The following is a 21,974-nucleotide window of genomic DNA, read 5'->3' on the forward strand; positions in this document are numbered from 1 at the left end:
TAAACCGAAAGCACATGACATTTTGTTCTGGAGAGTCAAACTGAGTTATGTATTTGCAGAAAATAAACAGTAGTATGAGCAGGCGTGCTCACACACGCACAAAACAATTTCACATGTCTATAAAAACGCAGTGTTATGCTAAATGTGCTCTCCCAGGCAAATTGCTTCTTAAAATAGCATAATGACTAATCAATAGAGAAAATAAGGTGCCTAAAAGTGTAGAAAGGGGCCTTCCCATGCATCTCTACGTGTTGAGTTAAGAAATACATTTGGCAGATGCAGTATATTAGATCGATGCATCTCTACACGTCATGTTAAAAAAAAAAAAAACATACAGAATTTGGCATAACAGATCCAGTATATTAAATCTAGCTAGTAAGAAGCGTGAATTTGACTTTTATAAGAAATTAAATATAAAATATCAAACAAAGCAATATATCTAGTCATATTATTATTATTATAACATTTTATTAATGCCGCACCAGCACATTCTGCAACAATAGGGAATACAAAATGGACAATTTACAAAATCACATACAGTAAAACGTGCAGAAAACAGAGAAAGAAAGGGCCCTCCTCACTTGTTTCTGTAAATCAATTAGTAATGTTACATACTACTTGTTGTGTCCTGTCTACCCATTGTACAGCGCTACGGAATTTGATGGCGTTATATGAAACAATAAATAATAATAATGACTAAAAAGTTTATTTTAAGAAAAAACTGAAATGTCACATCTTAAAAAAAAACAAAACAAACAAAAAAAAACCTGGGATTGAAAACCATCCCTGTGATTTTTGTTTTATTTTTTTTTCATTTTTAAGCTATTACAATTTATTTTTCTGGTCTAGAACCAGAACTGCTTAGTATAGTAAGAGAATTTCATGGAAATTGTCTATTATTTGCAATAAGTCATTACTAAGATTGCGCTCCAATATTTATATTCCTCCTCTGCTCTAGTTACTTTAAGTATTTTTTTGTTCACACTTAAGAAAAAATAAGCATGATAAGTATGTTGCATTGTGCTCTAGGTGACTGTAACAGGGACTGTTGCTATATCATATAAGTAAATCAGATGTTTTTCCTTTTGCATGTATTTGATTGTGTATGGTATGTTTTCTAGCTGTCAACATAGTTACTCTTATATTTCATAAAGAGTGAATGTATCTATTTGCTGGTATTTGGATAAAATAAACTACACATACATATAAATACTGTTATACAATATATATATATATATATATATATATATATATATATATTATAAAGGTATGCAGGCCAGGCATTGTAAACTTTCCTCAGTGTTATGCTAGCATAATATAAATATAATATTTTAAATACCAGAGCAATCCTCCTTGGTTGTTAATATATATATATATATATATATATATATATTGTAATAAAAAAATAAAGTGAAAATACAAATGTTCCTTTTAAAACAAAACACTTTTTTGTAAAGAATAAAAAGAGGTGTAAAACTATGTATTTAATCTATGTTTCCTGTTCTCTTATTTTTCTTTCCCTTTTCACTTAATTGTGTACAGAGACTTCATACAGAAAGAGACAGAAACAGTTTAACCCAACGCACAGGACGATCACTTGAGTGGAATCCGAATGTAATGTATCATCAGAGCGTAGCTAAAATGGGGGGAAAAAAACCAAAGATCAAAATCTGCAAAAATAGCTAATCATAGAAATCACATAAATTGAAAGTTGAAGAAGTTTTTTTTTATAGGTCCTTTATTTATGTCTAGACATGTGGAGAATAATACATATTCATCAACATTTTAGTTAATATCAGGATTACTTTCACTGTATTTCACTGAAAAGGGAAGCTCTAAGTTTTAATGTGTGTACAGTTATGAAACTGTTGAATTTTTTTTTTTTTTTTTTTTTTTTTAAGGTGGAGATATCTAAGTTGGAAGCTTAATGGAAAATCAAAAGCTAATCAAAAAGCAGATAAAGTAGAAGAGAACCACAAATCAATTTTAGGTGAATTTGATTATTAATGTAGTAAAATATTTGGCTGATAATGCCCAAAGAATGATGAATATTGCAAAGGGGTTCAAAGCTAAAACAGGGCTGGGAGCAAAGCCTCTGAAGACAAATCCATACATCATAAGTAGTAGAGGTATACAATTGTGGTGTATTAGCCTTGCAAAGAAAAACAGCAAAATTTGGTGACCATGGTGCGATTATTAGTTAAGTGAGTTTCATTAGATTGAAATAACGCTTTCTAAGGAAAAAGCTAAGTATTCTTGAAAGCTTGGAATCAAATAATATCTAATTAAATAAAATTTACTAATAAAGGCATACCCCTCTAATTAAGGCTATTGGGAGGTATGATAAAAGTATAATAATTATAAATCACTATTTTATATAAATACAATAAAAAAAAATAAGAAAATAGTTATTTTTATGCCAGCATTCATCGTTTGAAATGTAATACATTTACGCTGTACTTATCAGCTTTTAGTTACATATGCTTAAAAAATAAGCTTGGCTTATATCAAGATGCATAATTGTGTTTATGATTTAACCTTTCCATTTTTTTTAAATATAATTTCTTCCTTTTCAATGGCTATTGAAATTTTAGCCGTATTAATATTTTTCTTTAAGTAAAATATATTGCTTTTTTTTAACAAGCTGGGGGAAATAATTTACTGTTACACTGATATATTTGAGCACTTCTTGCGGAAATAAATAACTGCTCAATAACAACAGGAACTTAACAAAAAGGGAGATATAATACTGATGAATAATCATGCAGAATCTGAGAGGAGGACGTTAAGATGGCTGCTCCCAAGGTATAGGATGGGTTTCTTGCACATATATTGCATATTCTTTGTTTTGATCTGGAAACGCTGATAGAAAAAGTGACGGATCCACTTTAAGATGGGAATCCTGGGTTGATTTAGAATAAGAGACAAGGCTAATTTACAATCATTATTAACAGAATTTTACACTTCTTAAAAGCATAAATACACGTAGAACGCTTAGCATGTGTACAAGTGTGCTGCTAGAAAAGTAGACATATGACACTTGCATGAAACAAAAATTATTTGGCAAGCACCGCAGTTATATAATGTTAAAGCCAAAGCTATTTATTGCTTACATATTTTTATCTATCTTTTAGAAGCAGAACATATTTCCTCTTGTCATGCTGCTTAACTAATTTTAGTGCATAAATTCCCTCTAAACATTTTCGTCAGCCTAATTGTGTTTCATTGACCAGCTCTGTCCAGTACCCCTCTACAGACCACTTCGAAAACACTCTGCATGAGATAAGCTCTTCCCGTTTCCTTTATCTCAGGGTCAGTCTTCTATTCTATTCACATTTCTGGGATTTTAAGAAGAAACAAAAATCATAATTTGCACTCTGATTCTGAACAAAGGTAAGTGCTATTTCTGAACCTGTTGTGTTAGCACCTTAGCCAGAGCTAAGATCCAGTAAGTGGTAACCTGCGTAACCTCGTCAGAGCGCTATCCATTACCTCATCCTTCCAGCTGTGTGTATTTGTATTGTGGCCCTTTATTACTGTTACCAAGGCTTTTTATGCCTCTTTGTTACCATTTAGAATACAGTTTTTTCCCCCCACAATTTAATTTATAAACACATTTTCTGTTTGCAGTCGCTGTTACAGTTTGGGGTATTCAATCTGTGGTTCAATGTTTCAGATTTTTCCTCCCTGATTTGATATTTGTGTTGATCCAGAACTTTAAGATGCATTGGCAGTAGTAGGACTTTTTCCGTTTGTTTACCTGACTTTCTATAGTTACTTATACTACTAATCATTACTAGAAACCGGTGCCTGATTTCATATGATTGTTGTTAGTCCAAAATGGTCCTATTAGCAGGCAGCACAATAGTGTTTAGTCATAAAGGAAATAGTTAAAATGTATTTTTTGTTAATATATGCTTAGTAAAAGTCCTTATTCATCATTTATGGATTTTTTTTTCACTAAAGATGGAGTTAGCAGGATAGTTCTCAGGACAGTTACCTGACTTCACTATACATTTTGAATGGCAAACCGTATTGAGCTTCTGCTCACACGAATAAATTAAATGACGGTGTATAAAGCATACTTAAATCAGTTACATTTCTTGAAAGTCATGTCACTGTTTGAACTATACATTATCTTCATACTGTATAGCAAATTCAGAGGGTTAAGATCACCTCTCTCCTGCAAACCCCCTTACCAACTCTCCTATAGTGAATAAATCTGTCAACTTTCATGTTACCTGCCATATTTGTACTAAGAACATTGAATAAGAGTCTTCATTAACAAAAGTAATGTATATAGATGTGTATTAGTAATCCATTTTATCCGCCTACCACTGGGAGCAGCCATGTTAACATCCCGTTCAAAGAATCAACATGATTGCCTATCACTTTTAAGTTGCTGATTGCCTTTGGTATACGCCGAATCCACCTTTATTGAGGTAATACACTCACTTACACTTAAACCAAGAATCTCACAAAACTACTAACAGCTACAGCTACAAGTCTACAATACTCTATATAAAGACAAATTGGCAGACTAGACAGGCCAAATGGTTATTACCTGCCTTCAAATTCTATTTCTCTATCAAAAGTTAGCTTAAATGATGTCAAAAGCTTGGCCAACAACGCTTCCTCTGAAATCATATGAAGAATCAATATGCATGGACAGTGGTGTAACAAAGAAATGTTGCCTTCATGGAGAAATTGGAGAGATACATTAAGCTGCGTTATCCTTTTTGCAGGTGGTCTGCTGTTCTTTTAGCAGGGGTACTTGTTGTCTATCTCTAGTTACTCTTTTGTATTTGGCATAAGATTACATAGTATATAAAATATATATAGATATGCGCAACAGTTTGATATGCATCCCCCTTTTATCTTACAGCACTACACCCATACTATTAATTGTACCTCCATGCATCTGATGCTGAATAATGCGCACATTTTTCTACGTGTATTTTTGTAGTGGGACTATATCTCGGTATTAGTTTCCAAATAGTGATGGCTGTTTTTGTTCTAATAAATGGCACAGCTGGGACCCTTTTTATTTTCTTCAGACAGGATTCCTTTTATAGCCATGCTGGTTCATCTGTCAGTGCCCTACCCTGAAGGTTTGAAATATTCTTTACAGATATCTTTCAACACACTAAATAAGTTGGCATTGATAGGAAATATGTATCTTGGATCCATTTATAGTGACCCTCATGTGTTACATACCAGCATGCTTACTTCTCTTGCATCATGTTGTTGCTGACGAATGTGGTTTCATTTGCAGTCATGCTTAGAATATAGCAATACGTATTAAGATTATCTTCCATTTACACAAAGCTCTACAGAATGCTAAGCAAATTAACCGTTGCAGTTCTGTTCATTTCAGTTTTCTCTCTGACCTTTCAATTATAGAAAACAACAAAAAAAAATGCCTTTCAGCATCTATAGTAACAGTCAATCAGTGTCAGCTTTTGTGTAACATAACAACTCCACATTTCCTGAACAGTTCAAAAATGGTATAATATAAGGCGGATGTAACTAAACTAATAAAACATATGTTTTAAAAATCAAATAAATCCAGAATAAAATATTTACAAAAAGTAAAGTCCAGGAACTGCAATGCCATCCATTTCTGTGCTTCTTCAAAGCTGCTCCTGGCAACTTCCAAATGCCTCCGAAGGCGTTCAACTTCCACATTAATGTCAGAAAATATGTCAAAAATCTCAGTCAATTTTAGAATATAAATTCTGAACATCCTTTTCTGTTGCAACAACCAAAGAGTTTGGCTAAATAACAACAAAGATTGAAAGGATTGTTTCCATTGCCTTAGAACGAATTTCCAACTCCTGATGAAACCGATCAAGGCACTCAAACATAGCCCTTTTCATTTCCTCGGGCAATGTGAGACCAGCATCCTTTGCCTTCTCCCCTAGCATTTTTTCTATGCTTTACTTCCTCTCTTCTCTACATGTTAATTTTCTCACATAGTAGTTGCAATTTTATTGATCTGCCAGAAACAACTTCAGAGCTTGTAGATCCACAATAGATTACTCAAGAGTAATTCCCACTGTTTGCAAATACTTTTGTGTGATATTAGTTCCTTCCAGAACTTCACACCAGAAAGAAAGGTAACACAAAAATGAAAAATCATATACAGCAGACAGCAATGTCTGGGCTGATCCTCTTGTGTCAACATTTTCTTGGATATTTCACAGAATTTCAAGGGCTAAGGTCAGTTTTTCAAAATTTGCCCTCACTGGCTTCACCGCGTCATAATGAACACTCCATCTTGTCTGGGAAAGTCTTTTCATTGTCATGTCTATATTTTCAATCAGTAGTTCCATGATGTGTGGCAACTGAAAAGAAGGAATACACTCTCTCCAATGTTTCAAAAAAAAAGTTCCAACACTTCCAAATGAGTGCACCCTACAACGGTTCAGAAAATGGTTTGCACATGGCACAAAGCCTTACGTTTAATCTATTTTATCATTGCCTGAACACCACCACGAATCCCTGCCATAGTTGCAGCATTGTCATATCATAATTTCATTGTCAGCATCATAATTTGAGAAAAATACTACCAATTCCAGGCCTTTGTTTCCTGATGCCAATGTTTTTGCCAGAAACAAAGTTACATCCAAGAGGTGATGCGCAAATTGTTTGACGGTGGTACAGCATTAACGCTATCATTATATACAGAGGCAAACATTGATGGTGCCACAGCATAACTGCTATCATTATAAACTGAGACAGACATTGACGGTGGTACAGCAAAAATGCTATCTTTATATACTGAGGCAGACATTTACGTTAGTACAGCATAACGTCTACCACTATATTATTATTATTTATTGTTTTATATAGCGCCATCAAATTCCGTAGCGCTGTATACTGAGCCAGGCATTGATGGTGGTACAGCATAAGTGCTATCATTATATAGTGAGGCAGAAATAGCAGTGGAACAGCATAACTGCTATCACTATACACTGAGCCAGACATTACAGACGATCATAACTACCATCACTTTACACTGAGCCAGATATTGGTACAGCATGACTGCTTCATTATATAGTGAGGCAAACATTGATGGTGGTACAGCATGACTACTATCATTATATACTGAACCAGACATTGACAACTGCTATCGTTATATACTGAGGCAGACATTGAGGGTAGTGCAGCATAACTGTCATCTTTATATACTGGGCCAGACATTTACGGTAGTACAGCAAAACGACTATCACTATATACTCAGCCAGGCATTGATGATGGTACAGCATAACACATATCACTATATACTGAGGAAGACATTGACGGCGGTACAGTATAACTCCTATCACTATATACTGAGACAGACATTGATGGGGGTACAGTGTAACCTCTATCACTATACATTGAGACAGACATTGATGGTAAGGCAGCATAACTCCCATCAATGTATACTAAGCCAGACATTGATGTGGTAGGCCTCTACCATACTGACTATTAAGTAAATTATAACCTCATGAGGGTGGGTCATTCCAAGACTAGGGACAGACTATGCAAAGTCTTGTAAAAGAGCTTGAGGCATAGATATTATAGCACAGGACAGGCAAAGAGTGGAGGGACCAGATAAGGGAGAATATGTAGTGTCAGATATTTTATGATAGAAAACATGTATTCTATATATTCTGTATTTTACATGAGCACAAAATGGAGTCAAAGCCATTTTATTTTACTTAATCATATAATGATTATTTCTTTCTATCTTTGTTCCCTCTATAATTGAGAACAAAGAAGTATTCATGTATATAGATGTTTCAGTATATATGATCCAATTAACGTTATCTTCCATGAGAAAGTTAAGGAGTAGACACTACATATCCTTAGGAATGTAAATTGGAATGGGAGGTATGGGTGACTACAAAGACCTGATTTACTATCTAGGAGGTAACATCTAAAGATAAGGTGACCAAGGATAAATTCCTAACACATATGTAATGGTCTTAAGTTATTTCTTAGACCAGAGCGTCTCTCGCAGGTAAATTAAGAAATTACAACGATGTAAATACGAGTAAAAGTCCTAATTATAATGGGTAAAACCCACCATTATGATTGGAGAATTCCAATCAAGAGGTGGAGGCTATGATAATAAGCCCTGTCTTTAAAAGCTTAGGTTTTTAATAATTAAGGGTCGGACCTTAAAAAAAAGAAACGGACCTGAAACAGACAGACCCTGACGGACTCATTTAAATTTACCCCAGAGAATCGGAATCTCAAGATCCTGGCACCATAATCTTACTCTTAGAATTACTTTGAGTCCCAACCTATATAACTTTTAGAAAGTATATTTCTTTCCGCTTAATTTCTTGCCACTGAACCTGGATTAACTTCTACAAGGACCAATAGGACAACAGCAACAAGTGGTGGTAAATATAATTGTTTTATTATGCTGAATAGAGATAAATTTTGTCTTCTTCATATAGAATTCCCTGTTTCTGGGAAATAAATAATATATTGCATTATTGTATATGACGGCTTGTGAGACTGCAGCTTATAACCCGTGATAGTGACAATAATGAAAAGGTATTTTTACCTGTAGATGAAGTTTTACATTATTTGCATCTATTAGGAATTTCACTAAATACTCTTAGACATTATTAAATTATTTTAATCTGTCATATTAGTTGAACTAATATAATAGAGTTAGTGATCTTTTTATTACCGCCCTGATTATCATTTTGGTTGCTGAGTGGGATGGAAATTAATTGTGTGTGTTAGACTCATAAAGTAGTAATTCATATTGATAATATCGATAATATATTGTAATTGGAACTGATTCAATTTGACATGTTTTATATCATGCACTGTGTGACTCATATATATATTTTATAAATTGTGTTTACAATAAATAATATTTTTGATTGATTATTATGGTGATATATATCTAATTTGAATTATAATTTTCGGCGATCTGAAAGGATTTAGGATCGGAGATAAAATATAGGGTATCTCCTTAAATTAACATTGTGGATGTGGTTCTACAATCTTTGGTAGCGTCGTTATTTTGCGTGTGTGATAAAATATTGGTTTTACCTATTTTGTCTCATTAATATCCCTAACAGTAGGTATGGGAACAGTTATGAAGAGCTTTGTAGGTGAAAGTCAGGATTTGAAATAAAATCCTTATACCTATAGGCAGCATGTGAGGAGATTGACAGAGGGTAGAGGTATTAATAAAGTGATGGATAAGGAAGATTAGCATGGTGGCAGTATTTATGATGGATTATAAGAACTCCTATCACTATACACTGAGCCAGACATTACAGTGGAACAGCATTTCTACTATCACTATACACTGAGCCAGATATTGGCGGTGCTACAGCATAACTGCTTCATTATATACTAAAGCAGGCACTGTCTGTGGTACAGCATAACTGCTATCATTATATACTGGTCAGACATTACAGTGGAACAGCATAACTCCTATCATTATACAGTGAGCAAGATATTGACGTTAATACAGCATAACTGCTTCATTATATACTGATGCAGACATTGTCAATGGTACAGCATAACTGCTATCGTTATATACCGAGGCAGATATTTATGGTAGTACAGCATAACGCCTATCACTATATACCGAGTCAGGCACTGACGGTGGTACTGCATATCTTCTATCATTATATAGTGAGGCAGACATTGCAGTGAAACAGCATAAATCCTATCACTATACACTGAGCCATACATTACAGTGGAACATCATAACTACTATCACTGAGCCAGATATGGACGGTGGTACAGCATAACTACTTCATTATATACTATGGGAGACAAGGCAAGACAAATAAAAGGGAAAACAGTTAGGACCGAGTTGCAGCATTCAAGTTGCAGATGAATACAAGGAATGTTTTTAAAATGAAGGCTACAATTGTGACACAAAGGAAGTGACCATTGGGATAAGAATGGCATTAAGAGCATCTAGCAAAGGAATGTTAGAATTCGTGGGATTGACGATAAAAAATTTAATTTAGAATTTCTAAAGAAGTTTAAGGAGAAAGATAAAGGGACAAAAAGGTAGTCATCAGCATATAGGTGGGTACCATAAGTAAGAAATTAGTTTGACAAGGGAAGAACTATGAAGCGGTTCAATGTGTCCTGAAACAGAGCTTTGGGGTATGTCAAGTGAGAGAGGAACCAGAGCGGATGAGTTACTGGAAATGGAGTCACTGGAAGTGTAATTAAGTAGGATGAGAACTAGTAGAAAAGAGTGTTATACAGAGCAATGTAAAGGGTTTGAAGAAAAAGATGGTGGCCCATTGAAAGATCTAAAAGTAGTGAACTTTGGATTTGCCAATTTTTCCTTATTCTTTAGTGAAAGGTGTTTGGTTCAGGCATCATGTTAGGTTGAGGTGCATGTGAAGGAAATTAACCCCCTTAAAAGGAAAATATTGCAACCCTTTTCCAAAGAGGTAAGCTATTGAAATGATTGAAAAAATGACACAAGCTGTGAGTGCAATAAGTAAATCTGAAGATGCTAAAAAATAAGTGGCAGGTCCCTTTAAATCCACCTTCCCATTATCACAACTGTGATGGTCATGCTGCGAGGGTGTGTCAGTGTTAGCTTTTATGTTCTAGTATATGGCCCAACATGGGCCATGTTGGCCCAATAAAAGGTTAGATTAAAAGTATTGTTCTTGTGAAAAATTCTAAAACTATCATGATTGAATTAGAAGTATAGCTACTAAGAAAGTACTGTTGGATCTGGTAATTACTTGAAATGTAGGTATTGTGTAAACCTATTATCACCCATTAAATCTGTTCAACTACTTTTAGACTGACCTTAAAAAAGGAAATCCAATAAAGTTACTTAACCTGTTGAATCTGTGGATAACGGCATTAACTCCTGATCAGCAGAGTAACTCACAACAGAGCAATTCTATACATTAATCATATGGCAAAATTTATTTCAAGCATTAGTAAATTTTGTTCGAAGTAAAGGATCAGTTTCCAATAAATGTGATAAGTACTATATTCTGTAATATTTATATGATTTAAATGGTTAAATAATGGTGTGGTTTTCAGAATAGTTACACTAACCACCAATAACATGCAACAATTCACAATGGGAATAAGAACACGCTTGTATATAAACAGTCAATATCTTGGAATTTGGGTGCTATGGACTACCACTCTTGTGATGCTTTTCCAATTTATCATCTCTTCCTTAAATATAAGCTACACTATATGACCTAAAGTATGTAGACACCCTCCTAATTATTGAGTGTAGCACAGTCTGCAACCTTAATTCCAAGAGGGGGTTTGCATCTTGGAATCCAAAGCAAGATGGGAGCTATCTTGATTTTGTCATCTTTGACAGGATGCCACCTTTGACACAAGCCGGTTTGTTAAATGTTTGCCCTGCTAGATCTGCCATGGTCCACTATGAGAGGTAGTATGAAGCAGATGTGTCTAAGAGTAACAGCAGCTCAGCCATGAAGTGTTAGTGTAACGGGTCTCGGTACCCCAAATGGGTATATCTGGTTAAGTCAGCTTTCACTGCTACTCCAACCACTGAACCTCTCGCTTATTATCGACCGATGTCAGAATGTCCAGCGCTATCGCCTTCTCCTGAAAAAACTTCAGCCAAGAGTAGATAGATAACAGTACAAGGGGGTAATTTGCATACAATAGTCACAGCAAGACAAACAGTTCTCAATCAGGCCCTCCTTTGCACACTGCTCAGTCGTTGCGCTCTGCGCCACCTAAGCCGAGTGGGGGGGTCACTATTGTAGTCTCTGGTCAAGATGGTAAACTCAGGCAGTTCCCTGACTTCTTGCTGAAACCAGTTTAAACTGAACATCAATTCTTGGTGTAAATACTGGCCATACAGGTTTCTGTCCTGTAAGTCCTGACCCGATGGAGAGTAACACACCACACATAAAACCCACTCCCAAAATGCAGGTACCCCAAATCTGTGTCTGAGCTGCACAGACTTTCTCTAGAGTCTCTAGTAATTGGGGAAATGTGGCACTCTGTGCCTGGGGAAAGTAGTAGAACCAACAGACCCCTTGTACCCAACTCCCTAGAAACAGAAACCCCAACTCCAAGGTCAGGGCCCATAGTCTATAGGGAGGCCCTCGGGCTCCTCCAGAAGCCAAGGGCACCATGCACATTAACAGAGCAGGGCCACCATGTGAAGCACTCAGCGCATAAAACTCACCTTTCGTCTGTAGCATCACTTACTACAGAGTTGATTGGTGTACAGCGAGCAGAATCACTTTGGACAAAATTTCTGCTTCGTTTTTGCTGTGTTTGTTTTCTGGCAACAAATTTAGTTTCCCCGCTTTTCGGCTTGGACTAAATTCAGAAGCCTTTTTTGATTTGGAACAACTTTTAAGCAGCGTGCCCAGAGGAGATCAGTACAATAATATAATATACATTTAGGGCCAAAATCCCAAGGCATTTCCATGAATGTTATAAGGAGAAAAATAGCTAATTTAGAATAGTGTGCCACAATTTAACAGATAAGTTAAACTATATCATAATGGAAGGATATCTTGGCCCATTCCCATTATGTCAGCTTGTTAAAGGGATAATCCAGTGTACTAGGCACTCTTTGTAAGTACCTTAATATTTATTCTACAACCTGTATAAAAAAAAGATGATTTACTTTAAGTGAAGCTGTAGCTCCAGAAGAGACCACTTAGCTATGATACGTATATGGCGGCTGGACCTAAATTAAACCGGAGTAAATAACATAACAAATGTTGCTGAAAAAAGGAGAACCAACTAACAGCTACATTCCCAGGTATGCTTAAGAGGTTAGCGGCTTTTCATTTTTAAGAATTTTTTTTTTTTACGTCATTTATTTCTGTTTAGTGGTAATTTACTGAGCGGGAAGTGGGGCATGTCGCAACTCCACTACCGCGGCCTGGAGTTTCCCTGCAGCGAATAAACCCCTCTGTGACGTTCCATGCTCTTGCATTAAAACAATGGCCCATAAGAAAGGTTGCAGCAACATAGAGTGTCGCTATGAAATTAGCTTTGCGTGCACATGTAGGTATCAGTCAGCTCAGTGTCAAAATATGAGTATACACATAGGCTATATTATTATTCATTGCTTTACATAGCGCAATCAAATTCCATAGCGCTGTACAACGGGTAGACAGGACATCAAAGTAGTATATGACATACCAATTTTACTTCTGTTTACAACCTAGAGGGGTCATCTTTCACTTCTATAGCGCCAACAATGTACACAGCGCTTCTTACAGTCCATACATTCAAAGAGTCTGAGAAAACTAGAACTGGGAGACTTAGGCGAACCCATACATTAAAGAGGGCCCAGCTCACACTCTGATACAAATGATTGATACCATGTATTTTTGGCATACATGCATTTTCCGCCATACGTTCCTCACACTAAATAATTTGCAGGGCTTAATTTTGTTCAGCGTTTATGTAACAGTTTGCCAAACTTTTAGGACATGGTAGCTTTATCTGTCAGCAAATCGCCCGCGCAACCCAGTATGCCTGACAGAAACGCAGTGAGACTTGTTTTGGTGAAGCGATTGGCGTCACCCTCTTCGCGCATTGGCTAGCGATGAGCTCATGTTACATCCGGGGCTATCTCCCCCCCCCCCTCTTTCAGAGATTCGCATTGAGGAAAACAACATTCATTTTGCATTTTCTCGCGGACACGCCCTCCTCTCTATAATTGGTCATTGTACACGTCCGTCAAGCTACAAGATCCAATGAGAGTTCGAAAGACAGAGCAACATCTTCCCTTCACGCAAGGTTGGTTACGTCTCAAATTAAAACAACTCCCCACCCGCTTTCGTGACCGGCTGTCGTCGTCGCTGCTGCCTAGAGCTGTAGTTGCCGCCTTGTTTCTGCACAGGTGTGAAAGTCATTCATCCTGTCTTTTTAGCGTCCCGTCACCGCGTCCAATTCAGAAAGAAAGTGCTTGTCAGAGACAGAGCCCAGCACTTTTGCACAGACTGTCAGACTGACGTCCTCGCAAACCAATCATAACCTGGCTTTCTAGGCCGCTGCCGGAACGTCTTAATTGACAGATAGCACCAATGGCCAATCAGATACCTTTGTGTCATTAGCTGGCTGGAGGGATTGGCCAATAGCAGACTAGACTGCTATATCTTCTTTCCCTTCCCCCACGCCGCTGAGCTCGGTCGTTGGTGTAAAGGATCCGCGGCCGGTTAATGGCTTCTGTAGCGTCATGTAAATTGGCTGAGCTGTGAAAGCCCGAGTTCCGTTCCGCGTCTTCCTGTCAGGATGAGAATTTAAAATAATATTTGAAGTAAAAGGGGCGGTTCAGCTTCTGACTGGCGTCTGGCACCCCGCAGGAGAAGGGCCCTGTCTTTCCTTTCACCTTCGTTTGGCCCAAGATGCGCGAGGCGCCTGCTTCCCTCAGAGCGGCGTCCAAAGGCGTCATAGTCTAACAGGCCAAGCGAGGCACAGCGTCCGGTGGGTGTCATTAGGAAGAAAGCCGCAGTCATTTGTGCCGTTAGGTAAGTGCCCTCAGGCGCCCTCTCTTTTCGGTTCACCCTGTCATCCCACCTGCTGGTGACACGCAGAGAGGTCACCCTGCTAGGGCCGGGGCATCCTGTGCACATGGTGATTGGCGGGGTCACGGCCTGAGGTAGGGCATGGCTCCGGGCCCACATGCCCCAGTGACAACGTTTGAGTTGAATAATTGGTAAAATCTCACTGTAACTTAATGGGTCTAGCGTCTCGAGTGTATAAAACTCTTATAGGCTCTATCCAATGCTTGCAGTGATATGTCATATATAATTATAAATACATACACACTTGCATATGATGTACCTTTTCTACGAGGGACTTAGGTGCAGATATGTCAGGGATCAGAGAGGCAGCAACAGCTTATTAGCTGATGTTCCTACAATATACACGTTCTTAAATAGATACCTCATCAGTGTTTGTTGCACACCTAAAAGGTGTTGCCAAAATAAGCTTGGTGTCATATACACTTATTGTGACGCCCTGTGGCACGCTTACCTAATACACTTCATACATATGGCCAAAGCGTGAATACAGAGGCTGGCAGCACAGGGATTCCACTATATTTGTCTTACTGATCCCTCTACCTTTCTCAAGCCCTTGGATCCAAGCATATTTTGGTAATAAAGCTGGATTCTGTATGGTGATATTTAAGGGTGCTGGGAAGATTGCTTTCTGTTGCTTTATATAGCTTTAATTTTAACCTATTAATGAGCCCCCCTTAAACATATTAATACCATAACAGTTGTTGGCCATTGTTCCAATTAATTGCATGTTTCCAGGTAGCCTAAAACGTTTCATATTTTTTTTATTATTATAAATGATTTTCCCCTGTTTTATTTGGGTGATATGTTCTCTACTTTTCCTACATTGTTACTGTCATCTCAAGGGAGATATTTTCAGAACGTACACTTTCCTTTAAATAAGGATAGGGAGCTTTTTGGATTAATGATTATAAACATCAGGTGACAGACAAACTAGATATGCCGAATGGTCCTCTTATTTTTTTTTTATTTTTTTCTCAATTATTGTAAGTCTATGTACTAAGTCATACACACTCTTCTGGCCTTCATTAGGCACGGCTATGCAGATCAGTAAAAATCTCTTGGCCATAAGGTTTTGCCTATAACTTCAACAAATGCGTCCGGATCTGACAAATTTTCTTTGAGGTTGGATGAATGTTGACTGATTGTCTGGTATCGCGCATTTACAAAGTTTAAATGGTTTCTTATGCACAATGTTCAGCCTTTATTAATAGCGTATGACTTGAATAGGTTTTTGGAGTACATATAAATAAAGGCAATAAATGATCTTTCTTTTATGTTATTTAAAAGTGCTATAACCATGTAATTCAAATCTGACAAATCTTAATTTGGGAAACTCCAAATATACCAACAATAATAACTTGTGTTGGGTTTGCATATGTGGTGTGTTAAGGAGCTGCACAGGAAAGTATTTTGTAAGTACTTAAGTATCCGTTCTTTACCTTTAGCGCCCGTTGTGGCTGCTTCTGAAATGAGCATGGGTGGTCTTCTTAAACCCCCTGAAATTCTTATGGAAGCCAGCCTTGAAGAGGAGCACAGCATGCATGAGCACTGGCGACCAGGGTATGTTTAGCTAAATATATCAACTGGAAGCCATGGGCTGGTGCACCGTGGAGTGGTAATGAACGTAGGGATTTCTAATTCGTCCTGCCAAGCATTTGTTGGGGGGGGGGGCTGTTAATTTAAAGAGGACGGTATCGTGTTCACAACGACCGGAGCGTCTTTTTAAATGTCTTCCTGTGTTTTCATACTTTCACTTTAAGACAAAATGAGGGCAGCACATACGCTGTTAAAACAACTATAGCTGTTGGGATGTAGACTGTGCCCCAAAGACATTTATGAAAAAATTCCATGCAGATCCTTACATTCTTGTGATCAACTCCACATTTTAAATATTTGTTATAGAGCGCTTATACAGACGATAACATTTAAAGGTGCTCCACCATAGTGTTCACTTTTCCCCAGTCATCTAGACGCTCTATACTTGACAAACTTAGTATGGAACTAGAAGCAAGCCCCGTTCATTTTATTTTTGTATACTAGGATACAACGTAAAAACCCACTTCATTGCAAGGGGTATTTTATACCATAGACTGAAGCTAAGCTTGTATTGTTTAACCATAATTCTTAACACATTACAGTAACGCAAAAGCTAACATTCTATACTTGCATACACACATGCTAACACCGTACACTAATGTGCACACTACATGTAGACACACACTCATGATGATGCCGTACTGTGACATACACAACACCATACACTCTTAATGTTGCTCTTTTGTAGGCGAACGCTATATACATGTATAAAGACGCACTCAAACACTATTCACACATACCCACTCAGTCTGACACAAATACAATACAAAAGATATACTGACTCTGACACTACATCTGTATAATCCCATACACACTGATATTGCAGTACACGCTCTGACGGACTCGGCACTACACGCACACACATTGAATCTGACATAACAGTAAACACGCTTACAGACGGACTCCAGCCAGTGTGAATCTGGCGCCCTACGCGTGGCTGTGGTGAAGCGAGTGCTGTGAGGCGACTTGCGGGGGTCGCTGGGACCCTCTTGGGCAGTGTTCTGGGCAGTTTTGGTGAGCGTGCACTGCCATATTGGAACTCCTGGAACTGCCACCAGCTGTGCTCAGAAAACGTATTTATTTATAGGTGTGTTTGTATATTTAATATATACAGGGGTTGAGAAATCTAATTTGGTTAGGGGGAAAAACAAACAAACCCAAATCATGACTTCTGTAAAAACCGTGCCATACTCTAACGCATGCTAACACCATACGCTAATATCCACACTAACACTATATGCTCACATACACACTCATACTAACGCCATACATGCTAGCACCGCACTCAGACATTAACATAAACACACTGGTTAAAACTATATGGACACAAACATACAATCTGGTACTATGATACAGTAGACATGCTGACTGGCACCAAACATTTACACACGCACACGCTGACTCCAGCACTATACATAAACACATACACTACAGTATACATGTACCCGGTGATACTGCAATACACACACATGCAGACTGACTCCAGCACGGTACATACACACCCGGGCTGACTCGGCACTATACAGTAACACATGCACACTGACTTACACTACAGTATACATATACTGGCTCTAGCCCTATACATACACATACATATACATGCACTCTCCCTCCTGCCTAGTGGAGACCAGCCACACTCCTGGTCCTCATCGCGCCCCCGCAGGAAAGTGCAGGGGGCCGGATTTAATGACGGCAAACATGCAAAATCCATGGCACCAGGAATGGGTTTCTAGTCGCCATGGTGCGTTGGGATTGTTGAGCCCTGATATGTTTCTAGTCATTTGGCTAGCAGTGTCATACTTACCTGCAGTGTACTTGGTCATCAACAGTTTTTTGGGGTTTGTTTTTTTTTTTAGCTGTTTGCTAGAGCTTATTTGTAAGTGATCCCCATAACTGGTTTCCATACCTTATCCCTGTTGGGGTCAAACATCATGTAACTACAGAAAGAAATGATCTGTTTTTTTATTTGTTGGCAGGTTAATGTTGGTGCCGTGTCTTTTGCTTCTCTTTGAATGGTGTTTGATTATCCTTGGCTGTAGTTGAATGGCTTCCTTGGTGTCAGTAGCTCATTTCTTTTTTTTCCATTACACTTTGAAGTAAATGCTTGGTCGCAGCAATTTATTTTTTAGTTGTAACTGTTGATTGTTAGAACCCCTCTTCCTTTGCTTACTTAAGTTAAGCCAGGAAATGAAGCACAAAGGAACTGTTTGGCCAGCCAATTAATGCAACATTTTGTATGTGTGTGATTATGATATGTAGATATATCTGTGTTAAAACTATTATAGCAACTGTCACTAGGCTTTAATGTGAAAATTGTCTTTACATTCCTCTTTAAGCAATGGTGTACTTGATTCTGGTTTGTAATATCTTTGGATATATTTATCTACGGTTTTGTGCACATGAACATATAACCTCAGTTCATCTACCGGTTTCAATGGCATAACTTAAACGGTGTGTGTTTGAGAATTACAGGTTTATAACGGTCATCAATATGTTTGTATGGAGAACAAAGGTCCTAATTGTAATTTGCAGCATGTCTGTATGGACATGTACTCCTGTGTTTTAAGCTACCTATGCTGACAGGTTTTCTGCCTGTGGTGTATGACGAACATCAGTGGGCGTTAGTGTGGTCTGTGGTTAAGAGCGTTTGGTGTTAAGTTTATCAGCCTTTAAGAGTGATTGGTGTGTTTGCATCATACCGGTGAAGTCTGTGTGAGTTTGCCATGGTGGCGTGATGTGTGGTCAGACCTCGGCCCTGGTTTTTGTAAAATACATATTAAAGTTCACTTTAGCTTGCTTTTTCCTGCATATATTTGTTGTTGGAATGGAAAAACTGTATTCTGTCTCACTTTCCTCCTCTTCCTGGCTACTGAAGTGTACTTAAGTATATTTCCTGCTTTTAGTGCAGGTGGGGTAGGTGGAAGATGAGACAGCCATCTCTAAGTGTAAGCACTGGCTTATATGGAGTAAAATGCATACAAAATCGACTTCAATATACATTCTTAGGGTATCTATTCTTGTAAACAGGGTCCTCTTAATATATTGATTCGTCTGTCCGTCCTAGTTTTGTCGCTTTGAAATTGTGTAATGTAAGAAGTACTGTGTAGGTTGTGGATGCTATATAAGTAAAAGATGAGCATGCAAAAACTGTTAAAGCAGTGGAAATTTATCTCAAACGTTTTTGTGAAACCCTTTAGCTAATTTATGTGCCCATATGGAAGTACCTGTACGTTCTTAAAAAAAAAAAAAAAGGCTTAAAAGCCTGTTGAGACGTAATAGTACGTCCTGACTTTCTTGCAGAGACCCCCTGGACTCCCCACATGCCAGCATTGCTGTTTTAACAGTGCTGGTATGCTGCTGTGTCAAGGAATCGCATTGCCCTAGCAATAAATGTAAAAAGTATAACCCCGCAAACCCCTTAAGCCAAAAGTATTAAAAATACTACCCTACAGGGTACTATGCAAGGGATGGCCCAGGCCCTCTAGAGCATAGGGAAAATGTTTGTTGGGTTTGTCCATAATCGGGTTACTGAACATAAATTGGGTAACTTTTCCCAGGGGCATTGAAGATTTTCTAAAATTGCAAAACTTTTTTTCTCTACTAGCAATTATTTTTTTGCATGTTTCTATAGCGTCAAGTGAAAGCCGGCCCCCCAACAAATTTTATATATCAGTGTAATATAACTTGTGTGTACGTCAAACACTGAAAAGCAACTCTTAAACCCACAAACGGTAAAATGGCAAAAAATGCTTGGTCTTTGAGGTTTCCAAAACCATTGAAACAGGCCGACTGATGCATTCTGCCTTCCAGTAATTTAACTCTTTCTCGGAATGCGTATAGTATTTACACCTTAAGGCTTACAAGTACTTTGAATACATTTTACAGTATAGGTAAAATTTTGCTGGAACTTTTATGTAATATTCCGACAAACTATGTTGAAATATGCGCTTCATCGTTTATAACATGAGTTGTACACATATTGGTCTTTATTTACTAAACCTCACCTATAGGAAATGTGAGGAACGAGCCTCAATTTTTCATTTAAAAACGATCTGGTCCTGCATTCAGCTATACCTTTTACAGGGTTATGTCTGACTTCTTATAAAAAGTCTATAGGTGTTGCCTTTTGTAATGCATAATTTAAATCACTCGGGCAAAAATTGTCACCTGAATTTGTCTTGTAACAATTGTTATGCTGGATCATGACAAATGAATGATATGCACCATAATCTCCATTACTGTCAGTTGTCATAAAGAGGTTATTCCTAATCATGTCCTCACTGATTGGATGATAGTCCACCATTTACAACAATGTGATAAAACTTTGTGCCTTAGAAAAGTGTCTAAAATCTGTCTAAATCCTCACCCAAACCAGCGTTTTTACCATTCGGTTGAATATGACTACACGGTGACTTTAAGAGGTATTCGCAAAACTTTGCTCTGCGATAGAGATGGATCTACATGTACCTTTTTACTGCGGCCAAGATGCAGAGCGCCGCTGTCAAACATGCAGCTGCCTGTAACTCATCCTGACACAATGTATGGCCGCACAGAGCTGGCTTTAGTAGCTGTAAGTGGCTAGTTCTTCAGTGAGTTCCTCCAGCTGCCCAAGCCAGCTCTGCGCAGCCCCTAGGCTTCGGCTTGGCGGCCGTTCTGCTGGCAGCCTCGGTGCTGTTGTAGCTCTTATTCTAGAAAGAAACCAGCAGAGAGCTTATCGAAGCCTCACATCTGACTTGCAGGTGTGAGGGAGTGCGGTGCAAGTTTGGCGGCCTTGGTTTTTATTCTAGTTCTTTCCTTACTATGGAGGGTGTTTTGTCGGTTTGTTGATCTGCTCGCCTGTTAAAGCCTTTTATTATAAAAAAACAAACCTGTCTGCTCAATCAGCCAATATAAATAAAGATATGAGCTTTCTTAAACACTCTTCACTATTATACAGCACTAGAGGTAGTAAGAGTGCCTGTATGTTTCTTGGAGATAAAGGTTCTTTGAAATAGTGCCTGTCCTGAATCTGGAGGTTATAACATAGGAACTCGCCACTCAAATGTTATATATATATAATTTATTTATATATTCTCAATGCAGTTGGGTATCTTAGTGCTTGTATTGTTCAACCAAGTAATTATGCATGTTTTTTTGTTTGTCTAGTCGTGCTGATGTTGCTTTTCTTAGTTTAGTCAAACTGGTTCGCTTGAATTAAGGAAAATGTAAATGCTAAGTCTCTGTCCCCACCCAAACGGGAAAGTAAACTTAGTTTCTCTTTGGCACGTGTTCAGAAAATCTTAATGGCGCATTTGGCAATTCTGCTTTTTTTAAATTATCAGCTATGTATCTGTGCCGTGTTCATCATTTACAACTGTGATGTTTTTTGTTTTTTTTTTCTTTTCTTTAGGGTGCGGGATCACTTGTTTAATAAAAATTTGCAATTTTAATAAGTGTCCCCGGCTTGCATTGAAGCTATTAGAATTTTTAGTTACTAGTGATATTGGCTTAACAAATGATGGCCTGAAAAGTGCTGAAACACGTATTGTACAGAGGAAGCTGTAGAAGGGAAAAGCTATCTGTGTGCAGACTGTTTGGTTTTTCCAATAATTTAAAGCAACATATAAAAGGAAGACATAAACTAACAAAATCAAGAGCAGAAAAGCCATTAAACCTCAATTCAGTAAACTGAGGAGATCTGTATAAGAATACCACATTCATAACTCACGACAAAGAAACATGCGCAGCAAATAAACAACTTACAGTACTGTTTTATAGGGAGCCCTGTAAGCACTTTGATGTTTATAATCTTCAGGGACTTCACATTTTTTGCATGATAAG

This window comes from Sceloporus occidentalis, unplaced genomic scaffold (genome assembly GCF_023333645.1).
Source record: "Sceloporus occidentalis isolate IW3139 unplaced genomic scaffold, rSceOcc1.0.p SCAF_15, whole genome shotgun sequence".
Classification (NCBI taxonomy): domain Eukaryota; kingdom Metazoa; phylum Chordata; class Lepidosauria; order Squamata; family Phrynosomatidae; genus Sceloporus; species Sceloporus occidentalis.